Genomic DNA, 19,310 nt, shown 5'->3' on the forward strand with positions numbered 1-19,310 from the left:
GACAAAGCACCCATGCCCTCAAATATAGGCTAATGCCCTTCTCAACGAAAGGCTTAGGCTGCATTACAGTCAAACAGACAGGTCTAGTGAGAGAGAGAGCGAGAGAGAGAGAGAAAGAGAAAGAGAAAGAGAAAGAGAAAGAGAAAGAGAAAGAAAGAGAGAGAGAGAGAGAGAAAGAGAAAGAGAGAGAGAGAGAGAGAGAGAAAGGAAAAGGTGGGAGTGTCGGGCTGGCTTATGACCTGGCTCAGACAAGCATGGACAGGGGAGGAAGCAAGTGACATCACAGATAAGGGTGATGTACTTAGGCTAGCTGCTAGTGGCTACACAGAGCTGACAAGCCTGTACGTGCACTTGATTACAATAGCAGCTCCCGGAGTCAAGGGCACGGAGAGGGCAGCGCCAGAACAGAAGGAAAAGCCATTTCAATGTGACTATGCTGGTTTGTGGAGTGAAAAATCCGGTGTGGCTTACCCACAGGGCTTCGCTGAGACCCACTTGTCACTAAATACTAGCAGCGTTAGCCGTGGCAGGTGCTAGCCATCCCCCCTCAAAGCAGTCCGTGGGGTAGGGCTTATCCTCCAAATGCCTCCACCACTGTGGAAAAACCGTCCTCTAACAGAAGCTGGCTGCTGGCTGGCATGATCCAGGTAAGTCTCCGAAGTTGTGAGAGAGGGGCCTGACGCAACCAAAGCCAGGTTTAGAATGTGGGATAAGGTTGGATCAGAGCCAGGAGCCATTAGCAAGCTGTGTGTCTGACACAACGGGCAGAACACAACATTTTCAAAGGCGTAGAAGGACTTGAGCGGCACCGCGGTGAAGAGTGCTAGGCAGCTGTTTCATTCAGGCCCTCTGATAACAACCCCTTGTCCAGATTGGCTACTGCAAACGGGGCTGGGGACCGCAAGACAGCGCGAATACAAATCACTTCTTCGATAGTCAACACTGAGCACGGCAAAAACTAATGTACTGGCATTCTCTCATTCGTTTCTTAGCTCATCAAACCTCTCGGGGTCCAATGCGAGCTGCTGTAAAGAGTTTTAATGTACTGCTGTGCATTTAGATTAATGTGCATCCTTACAAAAGAGCATATGACAGTACGGTTAATAAGCAGAAAACACTTTAGCTATCAGAAGGAGCCAGCAGTATGAGCAGACAAAGATCTAGCTAATGGCCTTAGCAATATCATTTACGGAGCAGGCCGTAGCCTGATGCAGGATCACACACTGGCTCCAAAGACAGGGAGGAACAGACACTTTCATTACTCAAGAGATAACGTCCCAGGAATACTTTCCAAGGGATGAGCCTTCGCTTTCAAGCCTCACTGTGAATAGGCAAACAACCAGCACATCAATTATAAGTGTGGGAAATGAAAACTCTGGGTTATTTAATTCTCTTTTTCCACTTAGTGTTTGGATTTAACTACCAAACAAAGCTTTCGAGCAATGTGACTAACGGATGGAGGCACAGGCACTTAACCCCACAACAGCACAGCGTCACAAAAAAAACCAACAAAATCTTAGCCGTGTGACTCTCAATTATAAATCCGTGAAACAGAAAAAGTGGTTTAAAACAGTGGTGGGAAACCATCTGGCTGTGAGTGGTGCTTGATCTTAACAATCAGTCACAGATTCAAGTGGCCTGCGCTCTGCCTGGCTCACCTATCACATGCTGACCATTGCAGTCACCAAAAACAACAAGCCTTTACATCTGTGACTGCGTTTCAGGTCCTATTAAAAACCCATCATACCCAGTACCGCCACGCTACGCTTACTGCACACAAAACCCATTGCTATAATTGGCTCCACTGCACCCTTTACCCACTCTGGACGGGCCGACCGGCAAATGCAAACAACTCTGCAGTATAACTCGGAGAGAGAACCAAACCCCTTGGTCATGTCTGGGTGACCATCGAGCGTGTCAAATTATTTCCAAACATGGGAAAGATGTGAAAACAAGAGGGCTGTTTTGATCAGACAAGGGGGAAATAAGGGATGAATCAGAGAAGGGATGAGGTGAAACAAAACCTCGCTCGCTGTCTGGGCATGGGAGGCTAAAAAGGGTGCTGACCGCAAGCTCATGGCACACCTCCAGATGACAAAGCACACTCCATCAACCCACACAAACAGACAGAAAAGGTGTGGTTTGAGAAGCTGTTGTTTTACAGCGACCGCGGCAAGGGCCACAACCGTGTCATTACCCCAGTCGGCAGAGAAGAGGAACGCAAGAGAGTGCCTGCGCGAATGTGTTTGACATCGGGAGAAAGATGAACAGAAAAGCAAAGAAAGGAATCAGACTGCAAATGTGTATCAAAATGGGACCGAATGAAAGCGTGCGTGCGTGCGCCTGTGTCATCAAGGCTCAGCTCCAGTTTGAGCGAGCGCCGTCGAGATGTTTGTCATAGCAGAGCGAGGAGCGTGTCTGGACTGGGATGAGAATGAGAGATAATGCTCGCGGGCCCCTCAGGCTGCCTGAGTGAAAACACACTGCCCCGTCTCTTCAACGGAACACACCCGACGACTGACTCGCAAACTCATGATTTGAGCTCAAGGCCAGTCATTAATATTTTTAAAAAAAAAGAAATGGGAGCGGAGGGCGGGAGTTATTTATGGAAGGAAAAAAAAGTGTGATTTATTAGGAAAAAGTAACTAATTATCACCAGCGAGAGACAATAGAAACTCACAATCAGTCATAATTGTTTCTCAGTGTGACATGACTGCAGATAAAGGAAAGCTTTAATTGATATTCCGAGCTGACGTTTGTTAATTAAAGCACTGATTATTCTGCTAAACAGACTCCGACAACCAGAGGCGCAGCACTGCCCTTTAGAAAAAATTCCTTTGAGGCCTTCATTTTTTTGGCAGGGTGCTGCTGTCCGGGGATCAGGACGTTCAATGATATGTAAACAAACACAAAAATGGGAGAGGGGTTTGCATACGAGACAATCCCCAAACCAAGCACTTTTTATTTGTTTTCTCCAATAAATGTCAAGCTTTATTAATTGACTGAGCCTGAGAGAGACATAGAGAGGGAAGAGGGAAAGAGAGAGAGAGAGAGAGAGAGAGGAGTGTGTGGACTATTGTGATTTCATCCCTCTCTGCTCTCAGGGGAAATTGTTGCCAAAACCTTACATCAACACAGAAAAAAAAAAAGAAAAACCCCGAACTCTGACAAATTCGGTACAGCAACAAAAATAAGCCTCAAAAATGATCTAAATCCTCATGTAGGAAAAGTTTAGAAAAAAAAGTGCCCTGTAATTACTTGGCGTATCTGTGGCCTGAAGGGTTTGTGGATTAGAAAGGTTGGACACTGAACAAAAGGGGACCTTGGCTTGCCGAGAGCCAGGTCTGGGCATATAGGAGAAGCAGTTGAGGACAGCCCACTAAATGGAAGTGACAGTCAGCAGATACCAGTCCCCTCCACCCGCAATTGCTCCCGCCGTCTGCTTCTGTGGCGGGCCAGGAAAAGAAAAGGAAAGTAGAAAAAAAAAAAAAAAAAAAAAGAAAGAAAGCACACCCTCTCCCCCGCCATCTACTGATTACATACAATGCACCCTAACATACTAGGAGGAGAGAGGAGGGGGGGGGGGTGTGAATAGACAGGGAGAGCTGCCAGGGCCCACTTTTAGATAGCGTGGTTATCAGCGGGAAAAGGAGAGAGAGAAACAAAGAGGAAGTTTACTGCCGTTGTTTTATCTGGAAGGGCATTAAACTGAGAGGCACACAGGGGGACGAGACGGAGTAAAGAGAAAGGCTGTTCGGGGGGAATGAAAAGGGAGAGAATGTCCAAAGTCAGGCAACCTTCAGAGGCGTCCTGTCTCTCTCACTCAGTCACACATATACACTTTGCCCTTGGCTGAAAGTCATCCCCGGTTCATGGTCGCTGGCTTTGATAGGAGTCCGGGCCCTGGAACGAGTTACTAACGACCCAGAAAGCCGCTCGTCGGGCTATTGGTGCAGCTTGATATGCAGCGAGAGGGGCTGTCACTGGGATGGAAACTGAATGTGGACTTTGATAAAACACTCAAAGAGGGATAAAAACAGAACTAGGGAAGTCGGCAGCCCATTAGGGTGTGATAGAAAGTAGGGAAAACAGAAAGGGCCAGGCAATTGGCACAGGGAGGGTGGGGGGGGGGTCAATGTGTTTTTGTCCTTGACCCTGTCAGATGGGTCTGGGGCCTGCGGTGGGAGATGCTGTCGGGCACACTGCCCCCCCCCCCCCAGGTGTGAGCTGGAGAGGGATGAGAGGCATGTCGATGAAGGAACCTCTCCCCCACCCAACCGCTGCCACTGCCTGACACAGCACCCAGGCAGCCCGCCGGAGCCCACTAATCAGAGAACTTAGCCGCTGACCTCTCCACAGGCTCTATACCTTTTAATGAGATCCATGCCTTTGATTCGTCGAGCTGCCTGGAGGGAGAGACAGATCATGCATAAGCCCAGACACACACACACGCACATCCACATGCCAACTGTGGATGGACACTTGCGCAGCCACACACACACACACACACACACACTGCCGCAGACACAAAGACACAAAACAAGTACACAGCTGAAATAATGAATGCTCCGTAATCCACAGCGGCTAAGGGCCCTCATGCGTGCGCACACATGCACTGGGGAAGTGGACACACGGTGATGGACTAGAACGAGCAACTGCCTGAGAACTGTGCGAGGCAAGCTAATCAGCACACACAAGGACACGCACAGCCACGCAGACATAAGCTGAACCAGACTCAAGGACACAACACCCACCTTGTTAAGAGAGGGCCGAGGGAGGCGCAGGTGAGATTGGATCCAGACATGCTTGCTCACAGATAGAATTGAATTATTGATCAGCCAACAGATTGTGTTATGAGGAATTCATGGATCCACGCATGGGCTGTCCAGCTCCCTTAGGCTGAGAGACAGCCTGTGTGTGGATCCACTGTACATGTATACATTCGTGCGTCAGCGCGTGCGCGCGCACGTGCGCTGGGGAAGCCTCGGGGAGGGCAGGGTTGCGCTGGTCAAATCCAAATTATTTTCTGTGGGCGGGAGTGGGCAGTGTGAGCTCGCACTTGGACAAGACAGAGCAAACAGTGAATCGATCAAGCCGGCTGGGGTGATGCATACAGAGGGAAGGCTTCACCCTCGCTGCGCTGAGAGGGCTTTAACTGCTCACACACTGAGTGGCTTTTTCATTGGCACTCAGGCAACAGCACAATCCTCAGCTCTTAATGCCACCAATGGAAAGCGAGGAAATGGGACTTTTATTTGTCTGAGCTCCTCGGGTGGTCGGCTGCTGCTGTTGCTGCTGCTAATAATGCGCTGAAATACAGGGCCTCCCCGTAGCTTGGGTAGCATTACCAACATCAACCTCAGCCAAGCCGAGGCGCATGCCATCGGACAAAAGTAGCACTGTATTCTGTCGTGAGGCTGTGGCACTTGAACCCAGGATCTCACAGTACTTCCTCATCAGCACGAGGAACTAGACAGTGAGACTGTTTAACCTAGTTCAGTCTGTGGTCATGTCATGCCACTCTATACAGCAAGGACACATCATCATCATCTCTTGATTCAGAAACGCTACCTCACTGATAAGATAAAAAAAAACAGTCACATGCTGTGGAGCCACAACACAAATATCAATATTTTATAGACGCAGTGACGAGGAGGCAGATGAAATACCATTCCCCTTTAATCAGATTTCCACTTTATCACTTGGAATTAAACCATATTTAATAATCCCACTGGTTTTCCATAATTAGGATTTTGTTTTGTTTATACCTTATGTGTGGAGCAGATGTGTGAGTGCTCAAGGGGGGGCAGTGTTTTATTTTCAAGTCAGAAGGTGGTGAAACACATCGGAACCCGGTGGGAACACGACGCGTGTTCATTTTTTTCCATTAGGCAGAGAGAAGGCCAACTCCATTTGACTAATTCAACAACAGACGCAGAGGAATGCGTGATGACATCCTGACGGCAGACTAAAACAGGGACTGGAAGTGATATAGAACAGGGCCTGGTTTAATAAAAACACTGGCTGAGGGAGTAGGAGGAGGAGTGACATGTCAGTGGAGGTGTACTGCAGATCTCAGTGGGGAGGACAACAGAGAGATCATGATGGAGGTCTGGAGCGGTGGATAAATGGCTATTCTGGCCCTGTCGCGCCACAAGCCGGCACCGGTCCACCCTGTAAACAAACAGCGGCACACCAGCGCGGCCTCTAACACCCCACTTTGCTTCAATCTGTTACTGGAATGGCGCACACTTCTCCTCCACATCCAACTGAAAGAGGATGAAAGTAGATGGGAGGAAAATGTCTCCTGGTGAGACTTGTGTGATTTGAGGATTCCAATTTGGCAGCGTGTTTTCTGTAAACATCGTAACTGCGGCTTGTTTTCGCACAACGCACGAGCGAGCAGCATTAGGCTGTTCGCTGTGTGGGGAGGAAAGAGAGACAGGGTCTGGGTAATAAGGTTCTCTAACCCCAGCAGCAGATCCACTCTGGCTAATGACTGTAATTAAAGAGCCTGGCTTCACAGAAGAGATCAATGACGTGGGATCAGCCCAGACAGGACGTAGAATAGACGTAGCTACAGTAGAAGGGAGCGACCACAGGGCTGAGTTTAAAAACTTACAGGCTGAACAAATGGGAGGCTAGCATGTGTTATGAGGGCCTGTAAATATTTAGGCATTCTTACAGGGGCATGTGGCTGCGGGTCTGATGTCATTTCTCCCAGGCCTATCATTTGCTTTAGTTAGAGGCTGAAACCCCAGTGTGGAGCGACTGTAAACATGGATCTGTGAAAAAGGGGAACACTGGAAAACAGAGTGTCACAAGACGAAAATAAACTGTGCAAGAAGAGCAAGTTATCTGCATGACCATCACATGCCTGACCAACTGTATACAGATTAGGGAAGAGGAGGGAGAGGGCAGAAGAAAAAAAAAAATGCAGATGCAATGTCTACGTGATTTGCAAGCACCAGCATAAAATATCTAACAACTTCCATTTTCTGCTGAAAAAAGTTAAGAGGGGGAAACCAAAGGCTGCCCAGATGAGTCAGTGAGGAATAATGCATGTCATCATTCGGGCGGCGTGAATAGGAGAGTGGGGCTGGGGGGCAACCACAGACACCCAAGACATAGAGCTATGATGACACCTCCACAGATCTGCATTTCAGAAGACAGCTCCGGGCCCCGGGCACATCTGAGGCACCGGGATTAATATCCACGTAGACTTCAGACACACTGAGTAAGAAAAAGACAAAGAATAAAAAGTGGTGGAAAAAAGAGAATCAACGGGGAAAAGTGTTATGAGAGTGAATCAAGAGAGGCTGGTACAGGGGAACTAGAAAAGTATGCTTAGAGATGAACATAAACAGGAAGTTATAAACACTACGGCAGTGTGTACTTCCATGCCGCTCCGGCAGAAGGGTTGTGGTTGGCTGATCAGACATTGCTAACATTCCTGTAGCTCACGACTGAGCCAGAGAGGTGTACACATCTCCTCTGCCTTTAGTCCAACTCAACAAGGTTAATGCCAAGGTAAAAGCCTGACTCATACCGATGCCCTCCAAACAGAACGCCAGAAATGTGACAAGGCTCACCTGCGGTCTGAATCCCTTTTTTTTTAATACATATTTGCCATTTATAACTATTTTTTGCCATTTTTGTGCTTTTTCCATGGTGAATTCTTTTGCTGCTGCACTCTGTGACTAATTTCCCCGTACGGAACAGTTGAAAAAAAACTCACAAAATCCCACCCCAGACATCAGCAACCACAAATTTTAGTGACCAGTGGTCAGTGCAAAATGTCAGTCGCTAAGGTCAAAGCAGTATCTTTGGCGGTATTATTTCCACTGCTGCTGCTACCGCCGCCGAGACTACCGCTTCAGTAAAACGGTCTGTCAGTTTACAGATGAGAAGCAACAGAGCCAGTGGCATTTAACTAGAATCTCAGTAACTTTAACAATTGCTGTATGAAGAGATTTTAATAGGTCCCTCTTGGATCATAGGATACTGAAAGGCCACGATACCCACCTCATTTAACAGAGACAAGGACATGATACTGCCAAAGAAACGATTTCATTTTCATGGTACCATTTCATTACGAACTGTAATAAAGGCAGATAGTCTTGGCAATACGCTATATTATCTCAGCTTGATAATAAAGATTGTGAATTTAGATCTGGACACTGTAGAAAAATGTATAAATGGCCTATCATTATGTAATGGGCAGCTAAATGAGAATCACTTTAAATACAGTTATTATAGAGGCTATATAGTGATTCAGTTTCATCTGAAAATATATGACCAGCTGCAACTAAGCAATGAAAGAAGCATGCAAGGCTTTGCACTGACAAGCGCAGGTATGAAGAACATCTCGTCTTTCCATCTCGGAAACTTGCCCGACTTCTAATATTGATTGAAACAGACAACCAAGAGACAGACACCCAACCTCCAGCAGTGCTGCCATCCCCATGTCCACTTCCAGCTGCCAGCACATTTCAGCAGATGCCAGAGATAATAAGGACAGCATATGTTTCCTCCAGATCTTATGTTGCTATTTTAGAGCACATTCTGCCCGAAGATTTTTATGTTCCACTGTTTTTACACGTTATTAAATTTAATTACAGGGGTTCCCAGAACATCCCAAAGCTCAAATTCAAAAAGATCTAAAATTGACATTTTCCGAAAAATCTCCAGTGATCAACCCAAACAGGCTGCAAACGCAACACAGCTGTCATGTTTTAATAGGATTGAAGATTTCATGCCATTTCAAATTGTAAATCAGAGCTTCTGACACTCAAATACCTGGCAGGTCATCTAGGATTTCCCGGTTTTACATAAGTAAAAATGTATAAATATAGGATGCAAGTGGGGCTGCAACAAACCATTACTGTCAAGACCAATAAACCTGCTGATCATTAGAGCCAGACGGATATATAGGTTAATTGATATTATTGGATGATATTGTCCTATCACAAATGTGTTGGTATTGGCAGGTATGTTATCAATATCAGCCAAAATGAAAAAAATATTTGTTTTCTTTTTTTTTTTAGAAAAAACATTTTTCCCAATAAGTTGTTCCTGCAAAGTTATAATGAAGCATGTGTATGTTTTTAAAGGGGCACTATGTAGTTTTGAAGAGATTCAAACTCAGAAATGTTATATTTCTAATATCAATGATGTAATAATGCAAACTCAGGAATATTTATCTTTTCCGTAACTGAATAAACAAGCTGTTCTCTGAGAAAAAACAAGGTCCGCAGAGCACTGTTTTAAGCTAGAAAGGTGGCAGGGTCCGCCACATATAAACAATGTAAATCAGTAGGAAACTGTGCTGTCCTTTAAGGTCAGTTTGTTCATTCAGTTTGTTCAGTCACAAAAACAATGAAGGTTTGTTTATTTGGTTTGTTAAGGCACAAAAATCAGCCAGTGAAGATCTTTCTCTTTTGATTAAAATGTCTTCCCCAAAACTACATAGTGCACCTTTAAAGCCCCATTCACTCATCGCCTCTATAAAGTGACACTCCCACAGACCATCCCTGTTGGTCTTCCTCAGTTTGCTACATTATCTCCACTCCTTTGCTTTCTCAGGTTGGTGTGACCTTCATCTCCAGCTGCCACCAGCGCACTGACCCTTCATGCATCTGTCACCCACCAGTCCTGGCTGAGGCTCCCATTTAGTTCTTCCTAATTAATCGCCCAGTGTGCATGCAAAAAATGAAAGAAAGAAAAAAAAAAACGAAGAAGAGAGCCAATACTTGACAGCAACTATCATATTAACATAAACCAGCTGGACGTCGTATTAGCTGTAAAGCGGAGGTGATAATTAAAAATGATCTTGGCAGGAGTAAATTGGTCAGTTTGAGGATTAACTGTGAAATGACTCAGATGGATTAAAAAACATGAATTGCACCCCTCTGACGCTTTAGTTGGGATTAAATGGCACTCAACATGGAGCGACTCTCAGTCAGGAACAAAAAGTACAGTGAAAATGCATTACAGGTGGAGTAAGTGGCTCTACACAGTTCCCATTATTCCTCAGCTACCGTAAGTCCATTTCAACTCCAAATCTCTCTGAGAGAGATATATCAGCAAGCTGCCAAATCCTGCACAGGCACCCTCAATTTGCACAGAAATGAAGCGTCGACTCATCTTCGATATGTCAAAGTCTGAGAGATCTGTGAGGCGTCTTTTCATCATAAAGAGAGGGAGAGCCGGACTAAACATCCCCCGTTACATTACGCTGATTGAAGAAGGCGCAGCCAACTTCCCTCTGAAGTGTTTTTAATGGATAGCATTTTGATAGCAATACTTGCCAGACTCAATTACCAAAGCAAAAAATAAATTAGCTCCGCTGCTCACTTTTCTCCTGCCAACACAAACGCTGAGAAGAAAGCATCTGATTAAGATTTCCCAGGATGGGAATCAAGGTGACCCCCCCCCCCCCCCACTCGCTCTCATCGCTGACAGGTTCTCTGATACCTGCATCTGTGATGTCGTGCTTAAAATGTCTGCGTATGAACTTTTGCCAGTGCCCCAAGTAGGTGAGCGGGTTGACATGCCTCCAGTGAGCAGGTAGCACCAGAAGCCTCTGTGCTGCTGCCTGTGTCTGTGTCAGCCTGTCAGTTGAGCTGCCATGGGGAAGTGGGTGAAGGCAGAAGGACCGAGGCAGATGTCTGTATTGTGTATCCATCAGTGGCACTCAGTCCTCAGATATGCATCCTCAAGGCAGCTGACAGCCAACACCATCCCCCCCAAAAATGCCTTTTTGAACAGCAATGAAAGTCATGTTGTCCTCCGGGCTCACTTTTTTTTTTCCCCCCCCCACAAGTGGCCGCCTACCTCTCCAAACCTCACATCACGTCAACCATCTCCCTCTCTGCTCTCTCTCTCTCTCTCTCTCAACCCCCACTTTTTATTTTTTCAAAATATTGGGATGTCTCAGCTCTCGTGCAGAACATCCTGCCCACATCGCTCTCAGCCGAGCAATTAATGCGGCTCCCTCTCCACGTGAATCATTTATCTCTTTTCAGCAGCGTGAGCATGTTTACAATATTCATCATGTTCCTTTTACTCATGGCTCCGAGCACGGAGAGAGTGTGGGGAAGAGTCGCGGCGGTGAAAGGTAGAGGTGAGGGCAGAGGCAAAGCAGCGCGGGCCGCAGCGGGAAGAAAACCAGCAGGAGTTGAGAGAACAAAGTAAGCCACGGTGGGGCTAAGTACATGGTGTGGTCAGACATGGACGTGGGATGAGGAGGGTGTGGGCTGAGGAACTGTCAAGGTTGTTTTAGAGGTAAAAGTGCTAAACTTGACCGCACTATCTGGGACTGAGGACGGAGCAGATTCAGCTCTGGATTGCAGGGAAGTTCAAAGCCGCTATCTTCTCCCACACAGCCCCCCACACTAATAGCTGCTGGTGGGAATACGCACGAGAATTAGCATGATCACACCTCCCAGGTCTGTCACACATCAGCTTCGTTATCTCTGATCTCGGGTATAGAGGAGGAGAGAAGTGCTGAGTAGCAAGGGTGTTGAGGAGCTGGTGTGCGACGTACAAACACGTCGGGGTAAAAAAGGAAAAAAAAGGAAGGCTCTTGAGGGCAGCTAGCTTAGGACAAGGCCACCGAGTCCAAGGGCAAGGGTGGCAGCTGTAAAACCCGACGGAGATAAAATCAGAAATCCACCTCAGCGTGACGTCCCTTCATCATGAGATAATCCTCAGACATGAAAAGACGAGCCTATCTTCAATCTGAAGGAAATCTCTATTTCCCGGATTTTTTTTTTTTTTTTTTTTTTTTTGCAGTCTAATACCAAGCTGACACGCCCTTCACGCATCTGCCCACAGTCCCCCTGAAGTCAGTGTGTACTTTAGATAAGCTGGGGGAACAAGGTAATGCATGTGGCTGTTTCTCATGTGCGCCACACCTACTTTATGAGTTTACAAAGTCCATTCTGGAGCAGGGAAGTGTTGTTCAAACTGCAGCCAACAGTCAGCTTCTTACAGCAAAAGTAGGTCTCCCTGATAGCATCATATGATAATGATTTAGATTACATCCTGTTTATCCTTTGGACGATACAGGGGGGGAAAAAAAGGAGATTAACTAGCAAATCTAAAATGAGTCACCTGCAATGATCCTTTGGCATATAGCTCACTATTCATGTATGAGTCGTTTTGGTGTTGTTTTTTTGTTTTTTTTCTGTTTGTGCGCCGCAGACAGGAGGATGGGATTGCTTGCTGCTGATGAGGATTATGGTTTTATTTTCAAAATGAAAAATGACAGAAGTCAGTAATCCAACGCAAAGGAAACAAAAGAGACTGCGGATGAGTTCAAATTCGTTTGACCTCGGAAAAATATCGCAAGGCTCGCCGAACAACGCGGTGTGTGCTTGCGGGAGACAGGGAGCGCGGTTTAAACTGATCCGAGAGAACACCAAATAGGACAGGATGAACTTTAGCTCACCCAAAAACCATGTAGAAGCTTAACAGCTGAGTGCTCACTATACCTCCGCTGCTCAGTTGGTCAGAGGCTATTTCGCTGGATCCAAAAATACTCAGAGTGGATCTCGCCGCAAAGTTTCATTTCCAGAGCCAGCGGCCTATTACTGAGAGAAAAAAAAGGAAAATGGAAATGCCTGCTCTGTTTGTTTTTCTCTCAGTTCCCCTTGTATTACAGGGTATGAGCTCGCATCCGACTTTTTGTGGAACTGTTTTTTTTGCGGAATCTTGAAACACCGGCATGACCTGAATGAGAAATGTCGCCCATTCTCTTGCCCTGAAAAGAGCATCTGTGATGAAGAAGTGTGGTACGCTTGTCTTTTTCACCCTTGCGGCTCGCAGGAGAAAACATTTATCACCGCTCTCCTCCGCGCAGATAAGGTGTCTCTATTTATTCAGAGTGGACGAGATAAACCCTGAATGAGGCACTGTGGGACAGAGAGAGAGAGGGAGAGAGAGGGAGAGCAACGCTGGACAGAGGGGAAAGACAAGGAAGCAGCTTGGTATTCAATTGCTTGTGTGTGTCCATGTGAGCAGATGGCATCTATTGGAGAGCCATCTCTGCTCGGTCAGGAGACTGGAGCGCTGACCCGCTGCTCTGACCTCCTTCCAGTCGCCACCAGCAGCCGCCTATCCTGCCTCCACGTGCCCCCCCCCATGCCTGCACTAATCCATTCAAACTGTCAGACTGCTTGTATAATGTTATCTAATAGGAATAATCCCCCAGGAGATGGAGCATCCTATGGACAGTAGGGTCTTGGGGGGGCAAAGGGCCTGCTGATAAAAGGGGCGATTTAGAGAGACGACAAGGAAGTACAGTGGTCTGGTTGAGGGCCGCGCCAGGGACCAAGAGACACAGGGTGACAGAACCGCACGGGAGACCCAACAGGGACATGAATAGTGCTTCTGTCTGCCCCGCTCTCCACAACAGAGACAAGAAAGAGAGAGCGGCGGAGGGAAAAAACAAACAAACAAGAGGCAGTGCTCACTACTACATCTGTCCCCTCAGCTGTTGATGTACAGCCTACTGTCCAGAGGTGAAGAACACAGTCCCCCGTGCCCATTCCTCACTGAAATTGCCTGTGTTCGGGGGGACAGACGGCTCCTTGTGAGGTGACCGGGCAGAGGCTGCGATCCTGAGATGAAATTCATGGTTTACGGAAGAGCATGTCTGCAGGGGCTTTTCCTTTTTCCTCCTCTCTTTTGCTTTCTGCTTCTCCCTCTCCATCTCTGCAAACACACAGCTGTTGAGCTGAACAGCAGAGCAAGTTTGCCACCACAGAGTTGTTTTGTTTTGTTTTTACATGAAGCTGCGTCTTTACAGATGCTTGAGCTGCTCATGGGTGATCTTTGTTTGCAGAGACAACACAACAATTCGTCGGAACAGCACGATAAAAACATGTTAAGAACAGGGGATGGGGAAAGGTTTACGCACCCTCGGCGGGGCGTACGGACGGCTTCCAAACTTGCCTCTCACATGCGCCCTCGGTTTAAAATAGATACAATGGTTTTTGACGCTGACGCAAATAGTCCCAGCCCCGCATGGACGGGATACACCAGCCTCCCCGGAACTCACCTTGAATGGGAAAAAAAAGAGCGAAGAGAGTAGTTGCACAAACGCGTACAGTCCGGGTTTTTGAAGAAGAAGAACTCCCCTCTGGTGGAAAAATAATAATCAAAAACAAAAGAAGAAAGAAGTCCGTCAGCAAGTTCACATTTTACTCTCCTCGCGCGTCCTGCGAAGGTTTTTTTTTTTCTTCTTTTCTTTTTCAGGAAAGGCACTATTCCGTAGAAAACACGGGGCTACTCGGCGGTTGTCAATTCCTGTTGAAAGGCGACCCGGGCAACTCCTCAACAAAAGAGTCTCTGGTTTCAATATCGGGGACTTTCTCCACGCCCAGGTGCCGAGTCACATGGTAATTTCCAGGTGTGTGTGTGTGCGCGCGCGCGCGTGTGTGTCTCCAGGAGCCGCGGCTCTGTCGGCAGCAACACACCTGTGGGATCCGCTCACGCGTTCGCCTCGACTGTCATCGCGTTTGAAAACCGGGATGTTGCACTGAGAGGAGGGAGCGGAGGGAGGGAGAGGCGCGCGCTGAAGGAGAGGCGACGGGCACGGAGAGGAATTATTCCCCTCCCACTCCACGCTCACCACCGGCTGTGTGTGTGTGTGGAAATAATACAAGTAGCAGAAGAAGGAGGAGGAGGAGGAGGAGGAGGAGGCGGAAGCGGGGTAAAAAAAGGGGGGTGGGGGTAAACAAAACAAGTTGAGTCGTCTGTTCGCCGACGTGCCAAGATATTTCTGCGGGCGGTGGGAGCGTCGAGGCAGGCAGGCAGGCAGGCAGGCAGCCCCGCGCTGTGGCTCCCAGAGTGTGGTCCGGAAACCAACAGAGGTCTGTGGGGGTGGTTCCAGGTCATCCCAAGCGAAATATGGAATATTCACAGGGATGTGTTCACCAGATAGGGTTTTAATTTCACCAGCGACCCCCAGGCCCCCACCAGATCAAACGTGGTTACATAATTGTGTCAAGCCATAAAATACGAACAGAGACGATTTTAAAAGAAGCTTACCATAAAAGAAAGAAAGGAAGAAAGATGGAGGCAAATGAAACAGGTTTAACTTGTTGATCTTTAAACGGTCAGTTCACCCAAATAAGGATTCCCCCCAGCTCAGTCTGTTTATTCTATCATTAATAAATTACATGTATAAATATTATATGTATTACACAATAACTAGAACACAGTATCACCAACTTTTAAATATTTGATTTCTACATACATGGAAATGATTTAAAAAAAGGAGACGTGTCACAGAATTCTGCTTCTTTATAATGTACAGTATAATCGCATTGATGAATCAAATCAAACGCCAATCAGTTTTATTTATACATAACTCTGTCTGTAGACCCTCGATCCGAGTGATGAAAAACTTTGAGAAGGAAGCCCTTTTAACAGGGGAGAGTAGATGGAAGAAACCTCAAGAAGAGCCAGTGAATCCAATAGATGTCACATGTACAGAGTAGAACAACAAGATCACAATTTCAGGGAATCTCCTCTAAGTCATGATGTCTTCACCAAAACTACATAGTGCACCTTTAACATATGGTTTATAAAACATTTCATTGTCTGTCGACAGTTAAATCTTAACTAGGGTTGAGGTTTAACTGGACATATACTAATTCTTAGTGATAGCTGTTCTAAATTGTTACCAAGTAAAGCATACAGATACTCTTGGTTTAAGGGGTAGGGTAGGGGGGTAGGGTGGCGTGAGGTAGGTGGCAGTGGGTAGAGCCGGTTGGCTAGTGATTGGAAGTTAGATGGTTCAGATTGGAAAATCACTGGTTCAAATCCCTGCTCCGAGCTGAGCTGCATGTCGAAATGTCCTTGAGCAAGATACTGAACCCCAAATTGCTCCTGATATGCAGGAGCAATTTGCATGGTGGCCAGTGAGGGCCCTGTGATAAGTCTTAACTCATAACTTCTCCAGGGAGTACCCTGCCCTCACCCAGAGACAGCTGGGATTGGCTCCAGCTCAAACCCTTGCTGAATGGATGGGTGGGAAATATGATAAGTGCGTCAAAACAAGTTAAATTCCTTGCTATCCTATGACCTGCAGATAAATGGAGATGCCAGAAAAGAAACAAGAAGAGCAGATAAAAAAAAAAAAAACTTTAGACGCAAATAATGTTAGTGTAATCACTAACTTTTTTCAGATCAGAAAAGCTGCTCACAATGAGGTTGAAGAGATAAATGTTAGCCAATGTTAACTTTTATTGACTTCATCCTGCTCACAATCAGGTTGAAGAGATAAATGTTAGCCAGAAGGCTAACATTATAGCTATTGTTAGAAGCCAAGAGATAGCTAGCGGCAGGATGAAGTCAATAAAAGTGAAGATGCAAAGCAAACGTCTGTTGATATAAATTAAGCAAATTTGGGATGAGCCCAATCAATGGATCTTTTCAGTTACCAAGCTATTTCTGTGAGTGGCTATTTCTGAACGTTATATCCTATGCTTTACATACTTTACATACCCCTTGCCCACAAACAATATCATAGGCCTGACCTTAGAGTCCAGCTGCAGCCATTTCATTGTGGGTAATCTCAACACAGGAAAAACTACATTTGAAACACCCTGGAGCACGTGTCTGTTTGGATAGAGTGCCACATTTATTCAGGACAATCAACAGATGTCACTGTGGACAGCTTTGCCAAGCTTTGCTTTTGGAAGGAAACAGTTCTCAGTGACTGTTGACAGGGAGGTCTGTCAGTTCTCCAGAGAAAGACACATCGCTGTTGAGTTTTTCAAATGTCATTTCTTGATCCTTTGAGCATCAGCAACAAGCTCCCAGTCACATTTGCTGTAATAGGGTGACAGCAGAAACGTTGGCAGCAGCTGTCTTTGAACCCTCCACCCCCCAAATAAACTGACATGAAACACAGCTCTTTCTGTCTTTGGTGAACTAAACCTTTAAGGTTGTTTAATTGTGATGTAAACTAATAGTCGTATCACCATGACCACTTGACTTTTATGCTCCAGTGTATGTGCTGTTAGGATGATTAAAATGCGAATTATATTGAGCTGTTGTTGTCCTGTACTTTTAAAAAATCAGCATTCATTTTAAATTGTATAATTATCCAAAAGCCCACCTAGGGACGATAATTGAAATTGGCTGTCACTATAAATTCTACAAGCAGTGCATCTGATGCTAGCTGTAATATCCCTGTCAAATAAACAGCTAAATAAAACATAAATAAAGTGCCACTATTATTATGCAAATGAACACCAATAAGTGTGAAAAGGAGATTTGGGGACACTGCTTTGTTTAAAATATGTTCAAGAGCAACCACTCCTCACTTATTTATATTTTGCTGAGCCCCATTTGATTGTGTCCTTACGAGAGCCATATTAGTAGTCATTATGACACAAATTACTGGTGTGCCCGCTGTACCTTTGCTGCTGAATCGTTAATCATGAGAAGTATAATTTTGAAGCACTTTAGACAAACTAAGTTTTGGAGGGTGCACCAATCTTTCATCGCCCTGTGAATATGTAATAACCTTGGAATCTGCCATATGTTTCAGTCTTTTTTAGCAGGAAATCAGCTGCTTTTTGACACATTCATGCAACGAAGGGGATAGAAGCTGCTTTGATTTCAGATATGGGCCGTATGTGTACAAGTGCTACTCGAGCTTGATTGGCCCTATCGTCACCCGAGAGGTTATTTAAATAGCTTGCCTTAGAGCCTAATATCACATAACACTGCAATTTGGCACATTGGGTTTTGTGGCTCTGTGTCATGCCTTGTTGTGTGGCTAGCTGTCAGTTTTGTGAGTGATTTATGGGCATGCAAATGAGGCTGTCTGTTTGGGGAGATGTGCTGCCTATGCCCAGTGGGCCCCGGAGCGAAGAGAGCGGAGACTGCGTGGGTGTGAGTCAGTCCCTAACTGCTGACACAGGCACAGAGCTGGCAGAGATTCGCAGAGCAAGATGGGGAGATGGCCTTCACAGGTCCTCACATTGACTGATGAGATCAAGGCGAAACTAGGCCAAGCCAGACAAGTGTCAGGCAAACAGACACCCAGCGATAGAGTGAGAGAGACAAACACTTCCAAATCACAAATAGAGCTGGGAGAGTGGAAAGTGGCGGGGTAGAGCCTGGTTGTTTTGGGTCCGAGGTTCAATATGTCCAAACCTGTTTGTCTAAAGAGTAATGAGCCTGCTGAGTCTTGGAACATGTGAGCCCAGGGGACGTCGGTAGCCAGAGAAGGCCAAGTCAACGCTCTCTAAATTCAGTAAAGTGGAATAGAAGTTCACTTTGTTCTACTAGATAGCCTGACTGTGATGACATTTTGATCAATGCGCCTATACCTTCCTGCAGCTTGCCTTTATGTTGCTTGAATAGTGATGATCTGTTATCATGCTGGTGTCAAACAGCACCATTTGTCATACAGTGTCCCATGGCTGGTCCAAGCTGTAAAATGTTTGACTATCAACACATTATACAACCTAATTTATGACACAGCATTTCAGTTGTCCACAATGATGCAGTGGTCATATCAGACTCAAGGTTCACAGTTCAGAGTCTGTTTGCAATGAGGGCGGACTGCCCTCTGTTGGTGGCAGCTTGTACTGTTCCTTTAAGGAGAGTGAGTCTCCTAGGATTTGTTTATAAGTAGGAAATACACATTTAATACATTGTTTATAGCCTGCTACATTGTAGTCGTATGCAGCTACAAGCAATTTTTTTGTTGTTTTTCATATTGCACAACATTTCTCAAAGGTCATAAATCCTCCTGTGATGACACAGTGTGTAAGACTACAACTGTGTTTGACTATATTGTCATTATTTGTCAGCCTCTACTTATGGATGTCACCAGTGGGAGTTTTAGCCGTTGATGAATGCTTTAATAAAAACCTATGTTTGCTTGCACCACCATTGTAGTGTGTCATAATGAGCCTTGAATGGCATGTTATCAGTCAACAGCATAGTTTGATGATGGGTGGATCATTTTCAGTCAGGTGTGTTGAAGCAGTGAAACATCCAAAACATGCGGGGCAGCATTGAAGAACACGGTTATAAAGCATTTCCTCAAGATTTAAAAGTACTAAATAGAGGTACTAAAAGCAACATAGCATAACTTCTTACCTTAAAATAACAGCTTTAAATCATTTAGATTGTACGGTGTCTCGCAATAGGGGGAACCCTGTCTGTATCTCAGCCACTCCGCCCTCAGCGCTTCAACTATGGACTATGTTACTTTAGGAAGTGGGTCGGATCATGTTCAGTCATGTTTACTTCAAGATACAAGCTTTCAAGGCATA

The 19,310-nt window shown here is 45.9% G+C and overlaps 1 protein-coding gene across 1 annotated transcript in view; it reads right to left on the reverse strand.

The window, feature by feature from the left end:
- Nucleotides 1–14,633, reverse strand: part of plxnb2b (plexin b2b) — a 135,859-nt gene extending 121,226 nt beyond the window's left edge. The window contains exon 1 of the mRNA XM_037106996.1: nt 14,066–14,633. The gene's annotated coding sequence lies outside the window, so the exon portion shown is untranslated. The remainder of the gene's footprint in view (nt 1–14,065) is intronic.
- Nucleotides 14,634–19,310: the final 4,677 nt, after the last annotated feature.

Source organism: Acanthopagrus latus, chromosome 8 (assembly GCF_904848185.1).
Source record: "Acanthopagrus latus isolate v.2019 chromosome 8, fAcaLat1.1, whole genome shotgun sequence".
NCBI classification, from domain to species: Eukaryota; Metazoa; Chordata; class Actinopteri; order Spariformes; family Sparidae; genus Acanthopagrus; species Acanthopagrus latus.